This window comes from Homalodisca vitripennis, chromosome 2, assembly GCF_021130785.1.
Source record: "Homalodisca vitripennis isolate AUS2020 chromosome 2, UT_GWSS_2.1, whole genome shotgun sequence".
NCBI classification, from domain to species: Eukaryota; Metazoa; Arthropoda; class Insecta; order Hemiptera; family Cicadellidae; genus Homalodisca; species Homalodisca vitripennis.
In genome coordinates, this window is record NC_060208.1 from 176,912,263 (window position 1) to 176,934,432 (window position 22,170).

Sequence of the window (22,170 nt, forward strand, 5' to 3'; positions counted from 1 at the left end):
TGGGAATGATTTTTATATGGAGTCTAGAGAGTCCATGTATCATGACATTGATAAAGACCCATATTTGGAGTAAGTATAATTACTATTACAAAAATACTATACTTACTATAAAATTAAATAAATAAATAGGCTAATTAAAATGGATTTATAAATTTAAAACAATTAATATTCTGAATTTTTCCTTTTTTTTTACTTTAGTTTCCATTGAATAACAAATTGAAATATGTTACTTCTACGAAATCTCTCTGGTGTATTGTGGCTAGCTGATCTTTTCTAAATGGATTTCATTCAAAACTATTCGTTATGGCTATACGCATTGACGCTGGTTTAAAATTAGGTGTAACAGGTCATTCCAAATAATTAAATATTTTTGTTATTAACTATGGAGTTTTAAAGCCATCGTCGGAATTGCAGTTTCCTCGTTTTGACTATTGCTTTTTTGCCTAAAAAAGTTTTTATATGTATTTTGTAAAGTTTGTTGGCAGGAAAAATAGCATTCTCAACTTGTCTTTGGTGCTATAATGCTATTACTCCAATGCTTTAATGTCTATAATACCATCGAAATATCTAAAAGTAATGAAAGGACTCTTCGAACCAACCTTTTAAATTGAACATAATAACTGAAAATTTCTAAACTGAAAATAGAAACAATAATTTGGCATGACTAAACAATGCATGTTGGTTCTATTGGTTATGACGTAAGCTTCGGAGGACAATAGAAAAGAAAACTACGAAGATTCAGTGGACTAAAGAAGTTGTCTCAGAGAGGCGTGTAGAAGGAGACAATAGACACTCTGAGGTAATGGACTGCACAATACTACGTTTACCATGAGTACCCCTGCCTTGAGACGAGGGCATTCTTTTATTGCCAGACGTACAGTGGTGAAAGATCCTTCTGTTAATTTGTTTGTTCTCAGAGAAGTACCAAACAATGTGTACTACAGCCAGTGTTGTCATTTCTTCCTCTGTAGAAAAACAAAGATTGTACATTATCTTGGGCTGTATGTATATGGATAATGACGATATATATTCAAGCAAAAGAATGCCCCTTTAAACTCAATATATTTAACTCAGTTGTTGAAACAATTCTGTGTTGTAATAGTAAAATAATCATATGCTTGCGAAATGTTTATTAAGTTATTATCAGCACGTCATAGAAAAGAACTTTGTACCAAATATCTAGATGTGTTGTGAGCAGTGTCAGACACAATTGAGGCTTATAAAACTCTGACTGAGTCTTCCTTAGGTGTTGCAGCATGCGTAAAAAATCATTTTCGGTAAAAAAATGCATACGTTTTTATAAGGAATATTGATTTTGAATTTAGTTTTCCCAGGCTAAATTAGTTAGTATTAGATAATACTGAGTAACTTCTATTGTACTGGTAACAGAAAAACGAAATAAATACAGTCAAAAATGCAATAGTGAATTTTGCAAAAAGCCGGCTTTACTATACATGTTAAATGTTTCAATTGGAATGGTCCTCCTTAGGTGATTGCTCTTTTAAAATTTTGAACATACAAAAACCTTGAAATAGAAAATTGATGTTTCTAAAATTTACTTTGGTCTATCAGCAATCATTAAAAACATAACAGAGAGGAAAGCATTAATTCACACTGTTTACAAAGTTCTCTTTATTTTTAAATAATGGCTCACTAACGTTAAGGTTCAAAAATGTTATATTTATGAGACATATTGTACTGTAATATTCGTGTAATTGGAGGAGAAATATGATGAACACCATATTTATGATAACTTCACAACCCACACGGAAGCTGTGGTAGCGGTCCGTACGAACCGTGAACTGCCGCGTCGTTCTTCTCGACTCAAACATCCTTCCCTTCGGGCACTTTTGACTGCTCACTTTGGGAATTATCTTGGAATGAAGAGAGGAGGACGATGAGAGCGGTGAGAACAATGGACACTCGTGCGTAACAGAAGTCACAATGCTACTGAATAAGGGTCGGTCCTTGAGAGTCGCAGAGAGGACACCCTTTGATCCACTTCGACACCTTAATCCTCCGGAAAAGATGAAAGTTCATTGCGATGAAGAAGAAATTATGATCAGAAATTAATCAAAATACATAGCGTTTCCAGCTTTTAATTGTAATCATTACGAAATAACAACATAGTTGTGATAAACACAATTGTCAGAATATAAAGTGGTACAAAAAATTTGCCCATAGAAAATGTAATACATAAATAATAGTATTCAAAAACCTAAAACATTTTAGAAAGTTGAAAATAAAATTTTTGTGGTGACCGTAATTCAAGTTAACAGGAAGTTATGTACAGAAAAACAGTAACAACGCATTAAGACCAAAAATTAGATTGATTTATTAACCAAGTAGCAATAGAGTAGAACAGCTCTATATATTGGATGTATATTAATTTCTTTAACGATTGCAAGAACGTGGAGAAATACTTGGCACCGATGTGATGTGGCAAGTCCACTGGCAAGCTGACCAATGAGGTGTCAGTCGTAATTTAACGCTTGAGCGCTTATTATGTTCACATAATGCGGTGCTATTTGTTAATGTTAATAGAGTTAACATTAGCTTTTGAATATTAATAGAGTTAGTTTTGATTTAATTACTGTACACAGTGTCCCGTAACTCTTTGGACAAAGGTATACCTCGTCATTGCTCAGGTCAAGACTGACATATTTCACCATATGAACATGGGATTAACAAATATATATGACAAATATATCACAATCCTTATCTTACACTATTAAAATATAAGTTAGTTTGAACTAGGCATTGTGGAAGCAGACAAGATGATTCCTAGTAACTGCGGCAACAATAATGGGCTTTGAACTTCCTGAGAAAGATGTGTTCTCTTCAAAGGCTAAACGAACAACGCAACGATGACATTACGATTACATTCTTCAAAGCAAAGCTCTTTGTTTGTTTACCCATTGGCCATCATTTATGTCATCTAGTTATTTATAAAAGAAATATGTAAGAATCTTTTGAGATCGACATGTCAAAATGATTAAAATTTCATGAAAAATCTGTCATTCACATAAATATGACTTTAAAAAGGACTTTAGGTAATATAACTGAAGCCCAGATCCTTATTTATGTAGTCATACGACTAGAAAGGTTAAGTGAAGACTAGGATAGTGTGTGATGTCACAACATATTTCAATGATCCCAGAGCCTCGGATGGGATCTGATATAATATTAATCAGACGGAGCTAGGGTGTATAGGTGTGAGTGGAGAGGAGTTGGGGGTCGTGAATGCCAGGTTGTAAACAAAGCACCCCCTATCAGTGTAATCAGAAAGTCATTTGTGACTCAGCCGGCGAAGATGGATCTTGTGGGGCAGCCATCAAAGACGGGGTCTGTTCCAACCACCCGCCACCCCCTCCCTCATCCCACATAACATTAGCTTCACGCGCAACCAGTTCATTGATAATGTATGGAGTGCTAGACTTTCGTCCTTCTAGAATATACTATAGCAATTTTGAAAACTAAAATAGGTTTTACATGTTCTAAAGTTCATTTAGATGTTCGTCATCTGTTTACATAAGGCCTTAATATAATAATAATAGCTTTATTACTTTATAGTCATATTGATAAAATATCTTACTTGCGCCAATGCTATGAGAATCCAAAGTAATCTGAAGGGCTGGATATCTTTATTAAAAAATGTTGCTTTGTAAGAGATTGGAAAAAAAAATAAATGTCGGTACAAAGAACATAATGCAATGTTTGAGAAGGGGTTATGAGGCCTCCCCTCTTGAGAAAATAAGAAGTTAAAAAGAATATAAATATTTGACGAAACATGGAAATACTTTAAGCATATTTTAGCAGTTAAAAGAATTCCTCATTTAATTTAGTTGATTTTACTTTTACGTAAAATTTCTGTTATTACCGGAAGTCATCTACAAATAAGTTCATTATGCAAATAAACATTTATGAAACAATTCGGGAAAACAAAAGTTGATAAACAAACCAGGATCAAAGGAAGTTCTGAACAAAGGTTCAGTTAAAGACGTGAACTGTGTAGATAAAGTGAAGTTCACGCTATGATCTAGTGTGGTGTAATGGGTACACAAACAAGAGGCCGGCTGGCCACACGTGTTAAGCGATTGTTGGCGACCGTCCAAGCGATCCCGATTGCGAGCTCACGGACTTTGCTTATGCTGACATTCCCGTTTATTGGCGACATTTGAACTCTATCAGCACTTGCTGATCGTCGCTTTAAGGTTGTGTTGATGTATTTTTGTTGTTGTTTAAAATTAGTCTTTAATGCTCTTTAGTTCAGTACTACAATTATTTTAATAGAGACAAACGAGGAAAATGTATTCTAAAAGAGGAAAGCGTAGAAGTATATTAAGATCGTATCAAAGACAAAAATGGTCATCAAGTAATATTTAATTAAAAAATAAACATATAAAAATGCATGATAACAAATGCATTAGGATATTGGGCCTGAAGATTTCATTCATATATTTAAATTATGACAAATATACGCACCATTTCAATTTGACTGCGTTAAATATTTAATCTAAAGTATAAATTAATAAAATAAATTTAGCTAAAACCCTTAAAACCAATTTAAAGGTTTAGTAGTTTGTTTTTTTTTAATAGTTTTAACTGACCAACACGTTCTGCAGGTTTGTTTATGTATATACACACATATAATCAATATGTATGTAATCAGTGTTATTTTATAAAGGAAAATATATTAAAAAATTTAAAATTCGATATAACCAGGATATATTTTGTCAAATTGAACTTTATTAATTGTTTAGATAGTTTGTTGTCTAATATTAAATAAAGTTCGTGATGGAAGTTACAAATGTTAATTTGATATCATTGGATTTTAATTAAATGATGAAAAGATTTCTTCTGGAATTCTGGTAGTATTTTCTATTTATGTACTCTTTAAAAATAATGAGAATAACAAACGGGCATTGCTAAGGGAAGATATACGACTAACTTGGGTTGAAAATTCTAATATACAACACTATATGCACGTCTTTTATCGATATAATACCCCTCCACGAAACTGGTTCTGTTGGTTTCATTAAACAATTGTTTGGCGACCTTTGGCAATTCTATAGTTAATAAAACTCTAAGGAATGAGATTCAATGTATTACATACTTATGTGGTCTTGAGTAACCAAAATTCATCTTGTAAAGCAGATAAATAGGATCAACAAATTCGAAATAAGATCTTTGGTGAAGACTAAAATTTAAGTTTATAGTCTACCCTAAAATATTCTAATAATTGTGTATTTCTTATGGTACTTCTTATTTACCAATTTGTAGGCATTAAATACAATCTTTGGCTATTTACAATGAATTATTGATTAAAGACACAAGTTAATAAAAATAATCGTTTAAACTTAATGGATGGAAATTAATTCACATAATGGGAAATTTTAAAACATATTGTAAGGCATGTGAGCAAATAATCCGTTAGTAAGCATTCTTAATATCATACGTACAGTTTAAAAACCTTTTAATAACGATGGGGTGGTTTTCAACAACAAGAAATTAGGCAGGTTAATCCAGCGTAAAAGCAGAGGCAACAGACGTCTGCCTCCGCCATAAAACCGTTGTGGATGTTCAGCCCCGGGACTAATTTCATACCTGTTACATCTATGTATCATTCTCTTACTTCACTGTGCGGTGCTTCGTGCCTTCCATTTACTAATGGATTTCTTTGGTTCTATGAGCCCAGTTATTCACCTGAGTTAGTATAATTTGCAGCGGCATTTAGCACTTCACTCAATACTAAATAGTTTTCTAGGAAATACCATGGATCTTTCAAGCAATCATTGTAATATAAATAAACAAATTTTGATTGCCGATATTTGATTTTAGACTTGTATTTTAAGATTTTATAAAAATGAATGTTGGAATAGGAAATACATTGAAAATTAAATCAATAATTTGTATTGGTGTTCAAAAACAGATTTAGAAAATAGTAGTGGATTCAAACATTAAAAAAGGGTTATGTTCAAGGAGCTAAATTATGAGGGCATAATATATAAATATGTGTTAATTAATGTTTTAACAAAATTCGGAAACATGAATAATTTGTAAATAAGAAGTCCGGAATTAGGTTTGCCAGGAAGTTAAAAGTTGTGTGGCTGTACGTTAGAGATACATATAAAGTAAAGATTATTAAATTGTGTTGAATGCTGGAAATTTTTAAGGAAAAGATAATTATAAACTCATAGATTAAGTAAACAGATGTTATAATTTTGTAATAAACCTTGTTTTTGTGCTTGATCAGAACTGTAAAGTAGTTGTAATGAACAAAGTGGCTACAACGTTTACCATTAACTTAGTCCATTATAAAATCCACCTTAGTTGTGTTTTGACAGAATTACGCTTCCGTGTCCTATGTATGTAAAAATGTTTTCCTTGATCGGAAAAATGTAAAATCAACTATGGAACAAAAATGCAGAGATCAGAGCAAATTAAAATGGCATAAATACACACAATTTGACATATTTTATTAAATGTGGCTATAAGGTAAACTCAACATGGGCGTCGGAAATATAATTGACTCGAAACAGTATTCCTCATACACGCGGAAAGCTTATAAGAACTTTTCTATCACTGGAACTGGCCATAAGAGTGCTGAAACAAGTTTAAACTTGATAAAAAATTTGACTTTGAAAATATCTTGAATACGTTTAAATACGGGGGCCGTTTAAATTTCAACGATTTTAAACTCCGTTATTTTTAAAACTGGAGTGAAAAAAGGTTTCCGGGAATGAATGCAACATTTGCTAAACATTAAACAATCAAAATGCTTTCGTACCTTGAATGATTGTCGGAATATTCATGATACATAAATCCCATAAGAACTTTTCTATCATTAAGAACTGGATATAGGAATGTTTTTAACGAGTTCAAACTTGGTACACAAATTGATCTTTTAAATTTCTCGGCTTACTTTGTTTGCAAGCTATTTCTTCCAATATTACGGCATTTAAATGTTTAGAAATTTCATAAATTCGTTATTTAACAACCTAGAGATTGCCATATAAGATTGCCGAAACTGTTCGTCTTAGAAATTTTATTGTATCTCAAACGGTTTTCTTAGTATTAAGTATATGTAAATCCCATGAGAATAAATTACTAATATTTGAGTTGTTCACAAAATCTACTTTTTCCAATTCAGCCGGAAGTACTATTTAACTTTATTTGAATATTATCTATAAATTATCTGAAGTTTTTGATCAAACTACGGTTATACTGCTAGTTTATGTGATAAATCATCAATAACGTCTTTTTTCTGACGTATATACACTTTTACCATCTCAAAGCTGTCATAAATGTCTTGTTTTTCCCTTTAAGTTTAATTGTATTAAATAGACAGTTGAAGCTGTCTTATAGTCCATTTTAAGTACAACTATCTTTACTACAATCATCAGAAACTTCACCAAGCAACCAAGTTTAGATTCGATATTGTCTTTTAAGTTTAGGATAGTTGTTAATCTTTAATGTTCAAAGTTCATTATAGACGCTGCATTTACAGCATATCCTTTTTCAAGGCTCTACCCATAAGTGTTATTGACAAAAAGATATTTTGTGTAACACTTTACTCTCAAAATGATACAAAGTTGTATATCAACCACAAGTGAATTGGTTTTTATCTACGAGTCGATTTTTATTAAAAGTAAATTTGCTAAAGGAATTTTTTGCGCTTAATAAATTGTACTTTAAAAACAATATAAATACACACAAATTTCAACAAAAAATACATAATTAATACAGTTTTGTTTAAATTAAATTTTGTTTGCTATCTATATAGTTTAAACGTTTTTTAAGCGCAATACGCAGAAGATTCTAATGGAAGAAAGTACATTCTACAAGTCAATTGTGAAATAAATGTATTATAAATATAACTAATGCAGCAAAAAATATTACATGATATTTTATTTATAGTCTACCATAAGTGACAGAAAGATAATACATTGCGTCTATGGAATATACTATCCCCCATTTTTCCGATGGGTATAAAGGGCATGGTAAAAAAAGATAACGATGAAAAGTTGGACTGAATCGCCGCCCTTATTAGGAGGAAGGAGAGACTGATTGCAGACATTACCACGTTACCGACAGCTAAATGACACCTCGTAGAGCCCCGCCACACCTTCGAACTTAGTTTCCGTCCCGCAGAATTTTACAATCTCTCAGTTCCAAAATGTGATTGATACGACAACGCCACTGATTTTCTTAAATTGATTTCACTATTATTCAATAAGTTATAATGTGCCCGTTGTTTGTTTTCAGAAATTTATGTAAGATTTCTTATTTACTCTCAAGAACTGTTATTTCAATCAATCGGACGTTAAGGGATGATTGAACATCATCTTGTAATCTTTGTTAACCCTTTTACAAATATAGTATTTTGGACTAGTTTAATGAATATAAACTTTCCGATATCGAACTTGCGATGTTGAATTTGCTATTGTTATTATTTTCATAAAAAAATCCTCTCAGTTTCAATTATACCTATCTAATCAGTTGAAATTTACAAATACATAAATTAAGTTGATCTAAATAATTCTTCCAAAATCGAGATTTTTGTAGATTTACATAATTGCAATATTGCGTCAAACTTTAAATGGAGAATTCCATTTATGCTTAATTTGAAGTAAATGTTATATACTAAATTAACCTATTGCAATTGTCCTAATGGTTCCGCTCACAGAAAACTTCATACTCAAAGTTCATACTCACATATGTCCTATCTTGCTTCTTTGAGTGAGTGTCTGTGGGATAAACAGTTTTTTATATTAATTTTTAAAAACTTAATATTTAAAAATGCCGCCATTTTGAAATGGGAAGTGATAATAGGTGTTCACATTTTGTGTCATCCCTTTAATTAGCTTAAAATAAATGCCAAGTTTCTTGTTATTTGCTTTAACTGGTTCTAATATATAGGTTTTTAAAAATAAAACATATGTACAAACAGACATTAAATGAGGCAAGATGTTCACATGAGAGTGTTGATTGTTTTTATCTCTGAAGTGCCAACCTCTTGCGAAACACCCTGTATATAGTTCATCAGACAACTTGGTGTGCCATTATGTTTTATCAAAATAAAATCACATATCCGTTACTTATAGACCAAAGGAAAAACAAAAAGTATCCTTGAGCATGCTTACAACATTTTGCATTTAACACCTTCACTGTGGGAGGTGGGAGAGAAATATTGAGTGATCTTAAGTACACTTAATAGCCAAAATTCTGTATGGTATCTGTCACATTCAATTCATTAATTTAAGTTTTATTAATAATGTTTTATCTTTATTTAATGGACTTTTAAAATTGGAATTGTTACTTATCGTACAATTCCTGATAAAATAATTGGCAAATTACCAAGCATCCGTGGAAGTTCTGAACAAAGGTTCAGTTAAAGACGTGAACTGTGTAGATAAAGTGAAGTGCACGCTATGATCTAGTGTGGTGTAATGGGTACACAAACTAGAGGCCGGCTGGCCACATGTGTTAAGCGATTGTTGGCGACCGTCCAAGCGATCCCGATTGCGAGCTCACGGACTTTGCTCTGCTGACATTCCCGTTTATTGCCGACATTTCGATGGTAAACTTCTGAAGAGTAATTTTTATAATTTTAATATTATAATATTTTATAATTTATTTTATGCCTTTTGGTGCAAAGATACATTATTTTCTGTCGCATTGCACTTTTAGGTCGGGAAAAGTGTATTGAAAATCGTGAATGTGACTGGATATTATAAAATTATTGTATATTAGAAGAAATATAACCCTACCTTGATCTAAATGGATAGCCACAGATGTCTTAGACTTTAGATTTAGTAAACAATTCTTTCATTTTTCACTCTTTTCATAATTTAAAACAATACTCTTTTGTATTTTAAAACGTCTGTATAAAATGTAATTTTCCTTTGTTATTTATTTGATTGCTGATAGTATATCTCTTTTTGAGCGATTCTTCTTCACACATGATTTATTTTTCTACAAATGTTCTCCAACAAAACATAGCAATGTCACTAAGCTTCCGGAGAATGACATTTAATACAAAGGAATGAGAGTAAACTATTTACAATTATTAATAATAACACCACATTTAAAACAAAAAAGTACATGAATAAACGGAATAAATGTCAATATTAACCATAGTATTTATACTACTTCAATGTAAATGATTACTACTATGTACTATAATAATTTGATTGTTACCTTATACTGGATTTAGAGCTAAAAATGAGATATATGACTTATTATCAAATGACCAATAAAGTATACAACCAATGAACAAACCGATTATTTGTGGTTCATTGACATTAAATCATATATACCTCAACTCCCTAATGGCTCGCCTGCAGTAAATTACCACTCATTAAAACAATCATCAGATAATATCCAATCCATCTGTTTATCACTTCTCTTGATAAAAACTGTTTCTTCATCTGTGCAAAGAAATAATAACTAAAATTCCCCTTAGAATACTGTTAAATCAGGTATAAACACTCCTTATCTTTGAAATACATACCTTTAAGTAAAATCAAAGTGAATGCGTAATAAGTAAAACATTATTAGTATTAAATTTTATAGATAATATAAAATAAATTATTGCAGATGATCTGACAGACTGACTGATAACAATGGTAAACAGTATTTATTTTAATATTTGATTATTTTTTGTGTCATATGTATAACACATAATACAAATTTAAATTTATATAATAGCTAAATGGTTATACCTTGTAAAATGCATCGGTTTATACCACGCAAATATTTAGTGCAATTCATAACGTGTAGAATACTGAGATATAATAGGCCTGAAGATTATCAAAGCCTATCATTCGAGGGGTTGAAAAACTACATTCCTGTCCACCTACACAATACCTGGACAAAGAATTGTGCTATAAATTTGAAATTTTGCACGAAAATTTATTTTTACAAATTTAAGATTGAGCTCAATGAGAGAGCATACCAGTCCATGTAATTTGGCTGAGCGGTAGTGAACATTTCATTTTTTTACAAAGGTAAGATTGAACATGACGATAGTGTATGTCTCTCTTTGGTATTTTCTCATCAAACTAGCAAGAACGTAGCCAGGAAAAGTTTTTTGGGTGGTTCCAGACAACTGATATTTTCCCGTAGTATAAAGAGAGTAAGGCTCCATTTTGTTCCTTAAAAAGTTCTTGACCCTTTTATTTGTTGAGAACGATATTTCAGCAGTACATGTCAGTAATACTGAATTATGTAAATAATAATCATCGTTTACTAAAAAAGTAATTAAAAAATTGAATGTTTGGTGAGGGGGGGTCCGGGCCCCTTGGACATTCTCGATGGCTACGTCCTTACCACCCAGGATGACATAGGATACGTGACGACCTCCACACAGCAGGGATTTTTGGTCATCTGAGTCCACCTGGCATGATTGCATGGCAAACGTTAATATATTTTGGCGGTACTTAGAGTAACGCAATTCTACAAGCAATAGAGTTAGCCCAATCATACCAGAATAAAGTTGGGAAACTGCCGATGACCTTAAGACTTTTCATATCTGTTACATGTATACTACTGTGTCTGTGTTGAGGGATTGTTAACGCCGTAGAATTAACAAGGGTCCCAATATTGATATAATTAGTAGTGTAGTTAGCTCTGTCCAAAATTGCACTTATTAATATAAGGCATAATCACTTACGCTCAATCCCATGGAGGGAATCCGATTGTGTCAGGCCGACGAGATTGAACTTTATATCTGCAGCGTTAAGGCGCAGTTTTACTAGGTTTGATAACAACCAAAATAATCCATATTAAGAGTAAAAGGTAACTAAAAATATTAAGTATTGACGTTACAATGTAACTGTTCTTACAGCTTTCCCTTAATTGCTTCATAGTTCCATTTCATTTTTGTCATTGTCAATGTAACAAAATTGAGACATCGCTGAAGAAGTGATAAACACATTCTCTTGCTTAGATTTTCAGCAGTAAATAAAGGTTTTGGTGAACTCCACTTGTTATTGTTGCATATAAGGTTTGTATATATTATGTCCTTTTTCTGTAAATGTTACTTGATGAAAAATAATTTCACTATAGTTACCGTTAGTCTTACGTGGGATGTAGTATAGTTTTAATCTAGCAGGTAGAAGAGGGTTGGTGCGAAAAGGAAGTGGCTGAAGGGGAATCCTGAATGTCAGGGTGTAAACAAAGCACCTCCTATCAGTGTAATCAGAAAGTCATTTGTGACTCAGCCGGCAAAGATGAACCTGTGGGGCTGCCATCAAAGACGGGGGTTGTTCCAACCATCCTCCAACACCCTCCTTCTTCCCTACATCAACATTCGCCTCACGCGCAACCAGTTCTTTGCTGATAGTAAGATATGTTGGAACTAGTGAAGATTTTGCAAGTGTAAATTTTAAGCAGGCACAATTTATTGAAATTACTAATTTTCATATCAACGGCTTTTCGCCTTAAAAGCGGTAACATTAAAAAAAGGTTAAAGGTACCATGAAACTGATGTCCTAAATATATAATCTTGTATGAGTGGTGGTAATATAGTATTAGGATGTTTTCAAATTTTAGGTAGATAAGTGAATTTCAGCTAACTTCATGTTGGGTTTATGAACACACTAAAAACAATATTATAATAAATTTTTTATACAATTATGCTTATTTTACAGTCTTAAAGGTCCCACCTCCCCTCCATTATTGAATTTATTATGAATAAAAATTTAGTTTGACCAACTGAGAAGTTTTTTTATGTATGGAGTCAAACTTTTAAAATAAGAACCTCTAGCTAGTGATGTATAATTTTAATGATATTACGAAAAGCAGAAGAATGGCACAAACTATAGGTCTCTAATGTGACTCTTTCAAATTTGGTGGCTTATTAAAGTTCGAATTGTTTCAAGAACTCACAAAAATACCATAATGTTTGTGTAACATACATAGTTACACATAACTTATGAAAGCACCCTCCAATTCAGTGGGTTAAAATAAAAAACTATCTGAGATTCAGAGAACGAGAGTCGATTATACAAAAGTGAACTTCGATTGTGTATCCACCGCCATTGTGCCATCGACCGAGCTATCACATTGATTTAATCCACCTGATGAATATTTCAACAGAACAGGCACGTTATTCACAATTTCCTCTAATACAATAAGAGCTTAATTGTTTAATACTGTTTACAGATCAATAGCAAGCAAAAATTACAATCTTTAAAACAAATTTTTGCTTATGAATTAATTGTTCATATACTAGGGGAATAACTAGTAATAATTATTGAATTCTTTAAGGAAAGAAAGATGAGTCTAGATGACAGAATTGATTTATTAACAGCAGCAAACTATTAGGTTCGACGTTAGTAATAATTTTGTTTAAAACAGGATCTTGTGTATTATACATCCTGCGCAAGGCAAATCATTTCAAACTATAAAACGACGGAAACATCTCTTGGAAAGATATAAATATAGAATTACACGTTTGTGTATTTTTGTTATTGTTGGTTCTAGTTTAAGCATGAGTTAACGCCAATTATAAACTCTGCGAGGCTAACCATGCTTTACATTCTATAGACTGGGAGATCCTTTAAATTAATTAAAAAAATGTTTAACAACTTAAAATTTAATCTTATAAGCCGTCGCGTGCGTATTTGTGCATTTGTAGAAAATGCAAGATACTTAAAGAATAATACAATCGTTACCGTTTTACTTCTTTAATTTTTCTTACTAATTTTACCAACTAATGTTACTGACTGGTAAACAAAGGCAGACCAAGCAAATAAAACGAACCTTCAACTTATTGAATATCAATATCTATAACAAGGATATTGATCCTTGTTATAGATACTTAAGACACTAAGAGAAAAAAATAGTCAATCGATTTTTACGCAAACAACTTTGCAATGAAGGAATTGGCAAGAATGTAATCAAGCGTAATTAAGCGACCCTAGAAGGAAATTAACCATAGTTATGTGTAAAAATGTAAATAATATACAATTAACGTTTACATGCAAACTTTACCTTGCGCTACAAGTGTAAAATATAGTCAACCATATAGTTTCAACCAGTCTCTATCTTTCTTTACACTAGACTAATCATCGAACAGCGTAAATAAAGATATCCATTGTCTGTATTCAGGGAATGGGACAGCAGGTGATTGGCGATGAAGGTATGGGAAGGGGGCCTGTTCATCAAAGTCAATTTTAGGTAGCGTTCGACTCGATGAAGTTAATTCGTGTCCAACTGTGGGTCTCTATGCGACGTTTGCTGTCCACCATTCGACGTTTGATTCATTCAATTTTCAACATTGCCTTGCTATGAAGCCAATGAGGTTTGAGAGAAACTACATTTAAAACACATTTTTGAGGAACATTGTTTAGAATAATGCACAAAAACTGTTGGAAGTAATTTTAATCATCTGATCTCGACGGAAATATTTTAAATTCTATAGTAGCTTTGTGTTTTTTGAAATTAGCTATAAAGACATTTTAATTAGAGTGAGCATTCCAACTTTGTGTACATTAAAACCACAACTTGAATAATTGATGATGTATAGTGATGTGAATATATTTTAAAGTTGTATTATAAATAGCCCTTAGTTATTACTCATTTTAATTCTTGCAATGCTTCGTCAAGAATTAGTGTAACAGGGAATTACCACAGCCATATTAAACTAGCCAAACGTCTAAATTAATTCTTTTGATGTAGCCAATAACAGCATAAATAGTAACGAATCACTAAAAACTTTTCATCTTGCAATTCATTTTCCACTCTCTAAAAAACTCTTCTTCGGCCTTTCCTCAAGAATTTTTAATCTGGAGACACACTTAGAATTTCAACTTTGAAACTCACTTAGCTGCCCTGGACAAAATACAGGAAGAGTTATTCAATGATTTTGATCTTTGGGTTTTTCTTCAAAACTTCAAAAGCTTTTAGTACGTGAATTAATGGCCGGATTGGCTACCCTGAAATCCTCCAGTTCATCATTTTCGAAGTGCCTAGAATGCTTTTCCCACTCCCTTCAGCTACAATGGAAGTAAACCACGAATATTGCGAAATGTATATGATTTTTTGCGGACATCCACTTTTTCCATTCTCATGAGAGAAGATTCTTTAGAACTTGCGAACTATACTAATCTCTTCAACCTGATATGATCTTTTCATATCCTATTATTATAATGTATATCTTATTTACAATAAGCGTTTTTTGCCATTATAGTTTATTATTATTAATTTATTACCGTGATTAATAATGTTAATGTTTATCTAAGTACCGTTATTGTTGTTATTACCGTCATTTTCATTGTTCTGTTGTTATATTTACCATAATTGTTGTTGTCTTGCTATTATTTTATTCTTATTCTTATTATTATTATTATTGTGTATTATGATCTTATTAATGACTTATTATTGATTAGTGAACGTAGTAGGTTTAGTGCACGTAATGGAACTCCTGTACAAACCCATTTATTGTCTTAGTACAGTCATCTTGTCTAATATTTATGTCAAGAAAATACATTTTATAATAGTTATATCATAGGAAATTCATAAGTAAATAGAGAAAGTGTATAAATAATAAATACAAACCTAAAATACTAACTGCTGCTTAGTTAACCGAACTCTCCCACGTTTAAGACATATATAAAGAAACCTATGACTTGCTTGAAACAGAAATCCTCTTTGATTGTGGAACGGGATAGAGCTTATCATACTAATTCTTTGAGAATGAGTTTAATTATTTCGTCTTTGGATTTCTAAAACAAGTGTGTATGAAAACCACTTCACAGAGTGCAGTTCTTTACTGAACGATTCTTAGTGAGATGTAGGTACTCTAATCAGTTAACGTACTCTGGACAAAGGAAATTACAAGGGCACAGAGACAGAGGACAGCGCTTGGCAAATTTTATCTTTAAAATCCAAAGGTTTTTATAACAGGTGGCAGTTACCTGCGGCTTTTCACGCAATTTCTAATCAAATAACAGGTACGTCTTAGGCATATGCTTTTAATTGGCATAATCAACCTCCTGGAAATAAGTGGTGGTCACTGGAATATATTATTGTCCTGAACCATTTCAGAATAATTGTATTTTAAGTTTAAAGAGTAAATTAGTGGGGTCGTGATGTCGGAGAGTGAAGTAGTTTTTGAGTAATGAATGAATAGCTCCAACAAATTCAGTAACACGAATTATTCTAGGCCATAGTGGAGAAATGTTAAGTTCATAGTAATCTTAGTGAAAGCTCTTACATGTAATATATTTGAGGGCTATGATAATTTTGAATGTGGTGTACTCACATTTAAGATACGTAATATTTCAGTACTCATTGGTAAGAGGTTCAGAACTGCCCCACTGGCTCTTATTTTAGTTTAGCGTGTAAAGAAAGACTTCTGGTTATATCAATTATACATCACACGCCTTGTTGCCACGATCAAAGAAGTATACAGATATTTGATTTGAAACGCTAACTTTTCCTAAAAAGTGTTTGCCATCACCCCGTGTAATCTACTTCTTGTCCAAAGTAGTTTCAGTGCCGCTATAGCGTTTGTATTGTTTCTCCGATTAAGAAAGTATAAACTTATACAGGTTTGAATAGTCAACTTCGTTCAAGAAGGGCCTATTTCCGGCGATTGTAATTAACCTCCATTTTAAGGTATTTTTGGTGTAGTTTTAGTTCTAAAGCAATTTTTGGTCAAAAAGAGTCTAGTTCCAATCATAATATTCTATTTACGGTCTATGGTATTTCTGCCGCCATTGTTTGCCTATTTATCGCGATCATGAAATGATATACATACAATGGTCTGAAGAGTATTTTTCGTTAAAAATCGACTAATGCCGACCACCGAAGTAATTGCTTCCAGTCTAAGTATTTCCGTTACCGCCTATTCAGAGCATATTTTACATGAGTGTAAGCTTCCCCTTTCAAAAAATGAAAAATGTAGTTTTCTAGGGATTACAATCCCATTTCAAGCTTAATTGGTGGTTGATCTTCATGAATAATCTTTACTGTGTATTTTGAGAGCACAAGGCACGTGGTTTCAGATTCAATCGTTCTAGACTGCTAAGAAGTATAAGAACAAAAATATAGTTCTTCTGAGAGTTTTAAACCCATTTCTCTCCCTCCCCCTCAATCGTATGAAAATTCTTCAGTTTTTCTATGAAAGTCATGTAACTTATTAGTGTCAAATTGTATCTTTATGGAATATCAGAAAATAGAGAATTACTGATAACTGAGTGAGTGAAGGCTTTGCCTTTCATATATAGAAATTTGCGAAGAGTAAATTATGTTCTGTACAATACTAGTTTATGAGGATAACAATTTATTTGTGATGGAGATAAAATAATTCACATTGGGCACTTTGTAAATTGATATAACTAACTATGTTTTATGTTAATTTCCGAATGAAAATATAAACTTAGGCCTAATCCGAATTAGATTTACTTTTAATTTTATTGCTTTTGTTACAATCATATCAAAATGTAATTTAACCGCACACAACGATTCTATAATGAGTGTTTTGGATCTGCTGTTGCCATCATCAACTTTCCTTAATGCATGTTTTGTATCTGCCGCGACCATGATGATACTTTCCATAATGGATGTTGTGAGTTGGTCGCGTCTATCACGAACCGTTCTAGGATGTGTATGGAAACCGAGTTCCCACATGATAAGTGAACGGAAAGGACCATGTTGGCCCCATGGCTACAACAGTTTATACATAACCAATCTGGAATACTAAGACAATGAAATGCTTATAAATATAACATTCCATTTTGTAAAATTCATATTTTACTTGTGATGGTAAAGTTTAAACATATTGTATTAAAAACGACAATCCATTTCACTTTCATTTAAAACTTGTAATATAAGAATAATTTATCTCACAGTCCAAAAGAAGCGTTTGTATGATATAGGCAGATCCCCAAACATATGAACTTATATGCAACAATATTGGTTTTAAGTGTTTGTTGAACCATGAGACGTACAGGTGTCTTACCCCTGGGCGAGTTAATTCTTAACATCTTCTTAATACAGAAAGTGTTTTGTTCGGAAGTGATAAAGAACGATCTCTTTACTCTTACAACACGGAGATCACAATTCCTTTTTATCATTTCAAAATTTCAAAATGTAACATCCATTTCTTCAATAACAATGCTGGTTGGAACAACGCTTGTCATTTTCTAAAGAAATTACAAAAAACTTACTAAAATCTAAAAACATTATGAAAAATTCAAATTCTGTTGGTAATTTCCTTTAAAATCTTGTCTGATTGGTTTTCGTTGGTAAAAGAATTAATCAAAGATACTTTTCAGAAAGAAAGACAGAAAAATATTGAAGAAGGGGTTTTTTTGTCAAACATGTATTTTACTACCAAACTAATACGGGACTTGTGGTTCATATAACTGGCGTATTTAATAGTTACTATATTTGTATAAGAGGCAATAAATGATTTCAATAAAATACAAGTTTAAAAAATATTCGTGCCGTCAGAATTTGAACCCGAATACTCACTACTTGGGTTACAATGCCGACCATTACACCATAGAATCCTTGCTAAGTGCGTAACGGGTATTTCAAAAGTCAGTTTGTTAAGTAATATTGTGTATCTAGGAAAATAATTTAAGAAATATTAAGAATTTTAAGGAAATATTAAGAAAATATTTGCTTGCGCTACAGTTCACCATATGAAAAAAGAAACTTCCTTTCGAAACAAAATGGAGGTCCTTAACATCAGAGTTTAAATGATAAGAGAATTTCTCAGCTACGACTTCTACAAGAGGTATTCGACACTCAGATCGACAGACGTAACACAATTGTTATCTCTTCAAGCTCACATGATCTGATACTGTTTTCTATGTTGGTCAATTGTGACACTTTTGCTCAAAACCCTCAGAATAGCAGAACTTGAGAATAATTATTGACAATGCATTTAAAGCGTGAAGCAAAAAGAAAATTTTGTGTTAGACATAATATTCAAGTAATTAGTTTTCAACTTTCAAAAAATTAGTACTTAGGTTCAATAATCTTAGGAAAGAATAGTACATATAGTTTATTTTGTATTTATTACCCTCAGAAAACTGAATTTTAAAAACGCGGTGTATATGTATATTTTTAAAATCACATTCTGATCGTGTTCTAGAGCCTATTAATGGTATACAATTCAATTTTCCGGGAATTAGTGTTAATATAACGTCGATCGCAATCGTTCATTTTACCTGCGGGATTCGACAAACACGTAATCAATAGCAGTAAATTACTAATCGAGGCCTGGTAAACTCTCCGTATATCGCGGCGATAGATGTATTGATAGTTTAAATCAGTCACTATGTAATTATGTTCTAGGGATAGATTACAATGTCATGCTAACAGGCTAGTTTAACAGTGATAATCTAAAAGTGATCCAGCTTCATACGAGAGCTTCTGCAACAGTTCTATACTGTTTGATCCATGCCTGGAAATGTACGGTGAGCTTCACTAAAATTGGAAGTAAGAATCTTTCTCTGGCTCAGTGAAGCATGCTTTTATTTCATTCTATACTTGCTAATGCGGCATAAATTATTGTATCAGTGCAAAAGTTTTTTTAAGACGCATGAAAATTCTTTTAGGGGTTTCACAAAATATTAGTTTCCATTTCTTTCTAAAGATTTATTGACTTTTAAAAACGGGTAAGAAAGAGCGGTTTAGTGTTTTAAGGTTTTCAAATAAAATATTCATTTTCACTTCTTACTAAAAATGTATTTATTTTTGAAGGCCTAATAAGAAAAACTGGTAAGAAGAAATAGTAATCGTTTTAAAACCTAGTATTACATTGTGATTTGAAATATGTGATATGGCTTTTTAATACCAAAATGTAAATCTTCTCTATGCCAAAGATTATATCCACTTTCTGCAAATTCGCTGTATACCTTTGTTTATAAACTATTCGGTATGAATATATTTGTTGAAAAGTTGAATAATTTTGAGTTTTTCAGGCTTTTTCGCTTTGGTATAAAGTAAAGTCTATGTACCTTTCTGTTATACAAAGCTCTCTGGTAGCAGTAGAAATAGTGCTTTAAAATAACATCAACAATAACTTTAGGCTCAATTCTTCAATTCTAGTGGGGGACATGAGCATTAAAGCGAAACGTAAAACCTCACTCTACTGGCCGATTTTCCTTGTATTTGGATTGCATGTTTCGTTTAATATTGAATCCAGGCTACTTTTAAATTTGTTTGAATACTTTTACTTTATGGTTGTTTCATTTAGCAACCAAGTTTCAATAAAGGCTTGTATTTTTAAAACTTTAGAATTGGAAATTACAGTTGTATTGATACAATTTGTTTCAATTTTAAGAAATCAAATACACAAGTAACAAAATTAGAGACATGTGTCGTAGTTTAATCTTATTTATAAATTTATGGCACAGAACATCTTATGTTATCACAAATGATGCTGAGAATGTTCTCTGAGATGAAGTCTCCGGGTTACATCCTTTATCAGATACCTTTAGAATTTTGTTATATTAGTAAGATATATTAGGGTATTTCGTTTTATTTATATAGTTATAAGTATTTAGGACATCATAAGACATCTTATCCGACGCTAGGGCCAATGTTAGTATGGTTTGGGCCATTAAAGGTTGGAAGAGGGCTTAAATACGTTCAATTCGGTGTCAAAATGTTCACGGTGTAAACACATTCCTATTGATTAAATGAAAGTAAAGATCATAAAATAGGTTTTTACTGAGCGAGCAATGTTATTTGGGGATGAATTGATTTATAAATTCATATTATATTGGACTATAACTTCCTACAAAATATACTTTCGTATCTTTAACTACTTTTTGTATAAAAATTTATCTATTTCGAGTAAAAACCGGGAAGAGGAAGTGAGGGCCAAGACTAGCCCCGAGAACACATTAATAGTTCTCTATTTGGACCGTATCAACTAACAACTGTTCAGGCTACATTTATTTAACATCATTCAAATTTGCCACAAGATTTTTACTTCCTTTTAGCCATGAACCAGTAAACGTTTCGTTCAATTTTAAAATTTCTTAACCATATACACTGAAATAATAAGTGCCAGATATATGTCTAGTTCAGTTTGAAAAATTTCACAAGGCTCCACCAGCATACCACATCATAATTTAGTTAAATAAGTAAGAAGACTACACCTTTCAATTTTTAAATTCGTGGTTAACTGCTCGTAATGTAAATAGATTTAATTACTATAAGCAACGAGTAAGTTATGGGATAATGGCTCCATCCTCATTACAAGACAAAATTTGTTTTCAAGTGGGTATTTGACACCTACTATCATAGCTGCATAATCAAAATAGAGGAATAAAATGACTATTTTTACTTACTAAACTGTTTCAAACGTTCTTTGTTAATTAGATACGAGTTATTACTTTGTAAAACTATGAATATTCAGGCTTTTGTAAACTCAGCTGTGAACACAATAATCCCTGACCGCGACTGTGACTGTGGGTACAGACCGCGTTCTCGCAGCCTCCCCCACAAGGATATTTACAGCCTCGTCGAAGCCTAATCAGTCCCAACTCCAAGAATAGTCGGCGTATGGTCGAAATAACCATCGGGTCTGCGTGGGTGGTCTCTCGCTCCGTTGCTGGTATTGATCTTGCACGCACATGCGCGCTGCTGGAGGGTCGTGGGAGTTGAGGGGGGCATGAACCCCCCACAACCCCCTCAGCGGCAACACAGCGTAATCTTCGGCAGCTAAGTGACTGTGTATAGGATCTCTTCTACATGACTCACTGGTGTTATTCTTTTTCCAAAACTTTTCATGAATGAGTTTTTTAATTCTCGGAATAAATACTACTAACCATGAAACAGATTTGAGTTTCCTAGTTCCCGACGACGATAAACCAAATGTTTCTTTTGGTACAATATTACTCATTCTTTCATTAAACTGTTTCATACTATCCTTTGTGTTGTCTGTTGATACTTCCTTTCTAAAAATGTAATAAAGCAAATTAAATTATCTGATTACTAATTAAGGCACAAGAAATTGTCACTATAATTATTTATTTTTATAACTTCTACTAGAACTCTAAAATGACACAGCAAGCATATTAGTTTTAGAGGTTAGTAACGTAACTCGTTTTGCGGACCTCGCATTAGTATAAAGAATATATGCTATGGATAATTTACAAATCTTCTAGTACTCGTATATAAGAAGTACAGTAA

At 32.3% G+C, this 22,170-nt stretch overlaps 1 protein-coding gene across 2 annotated transcripts in view; it reads left to right on the forward strand.

Annotated features, from left to right (window-relative positions):
- LOC124355084 (regulator of G-protein signaling 20) overlaps nucleotides 1-22,170 on the forward strand; it is a 403,888-nt gene that overhangs the window by 108,392 nt on the left and 273,326 nt on the right. The window lies entirely within an intron of this gene.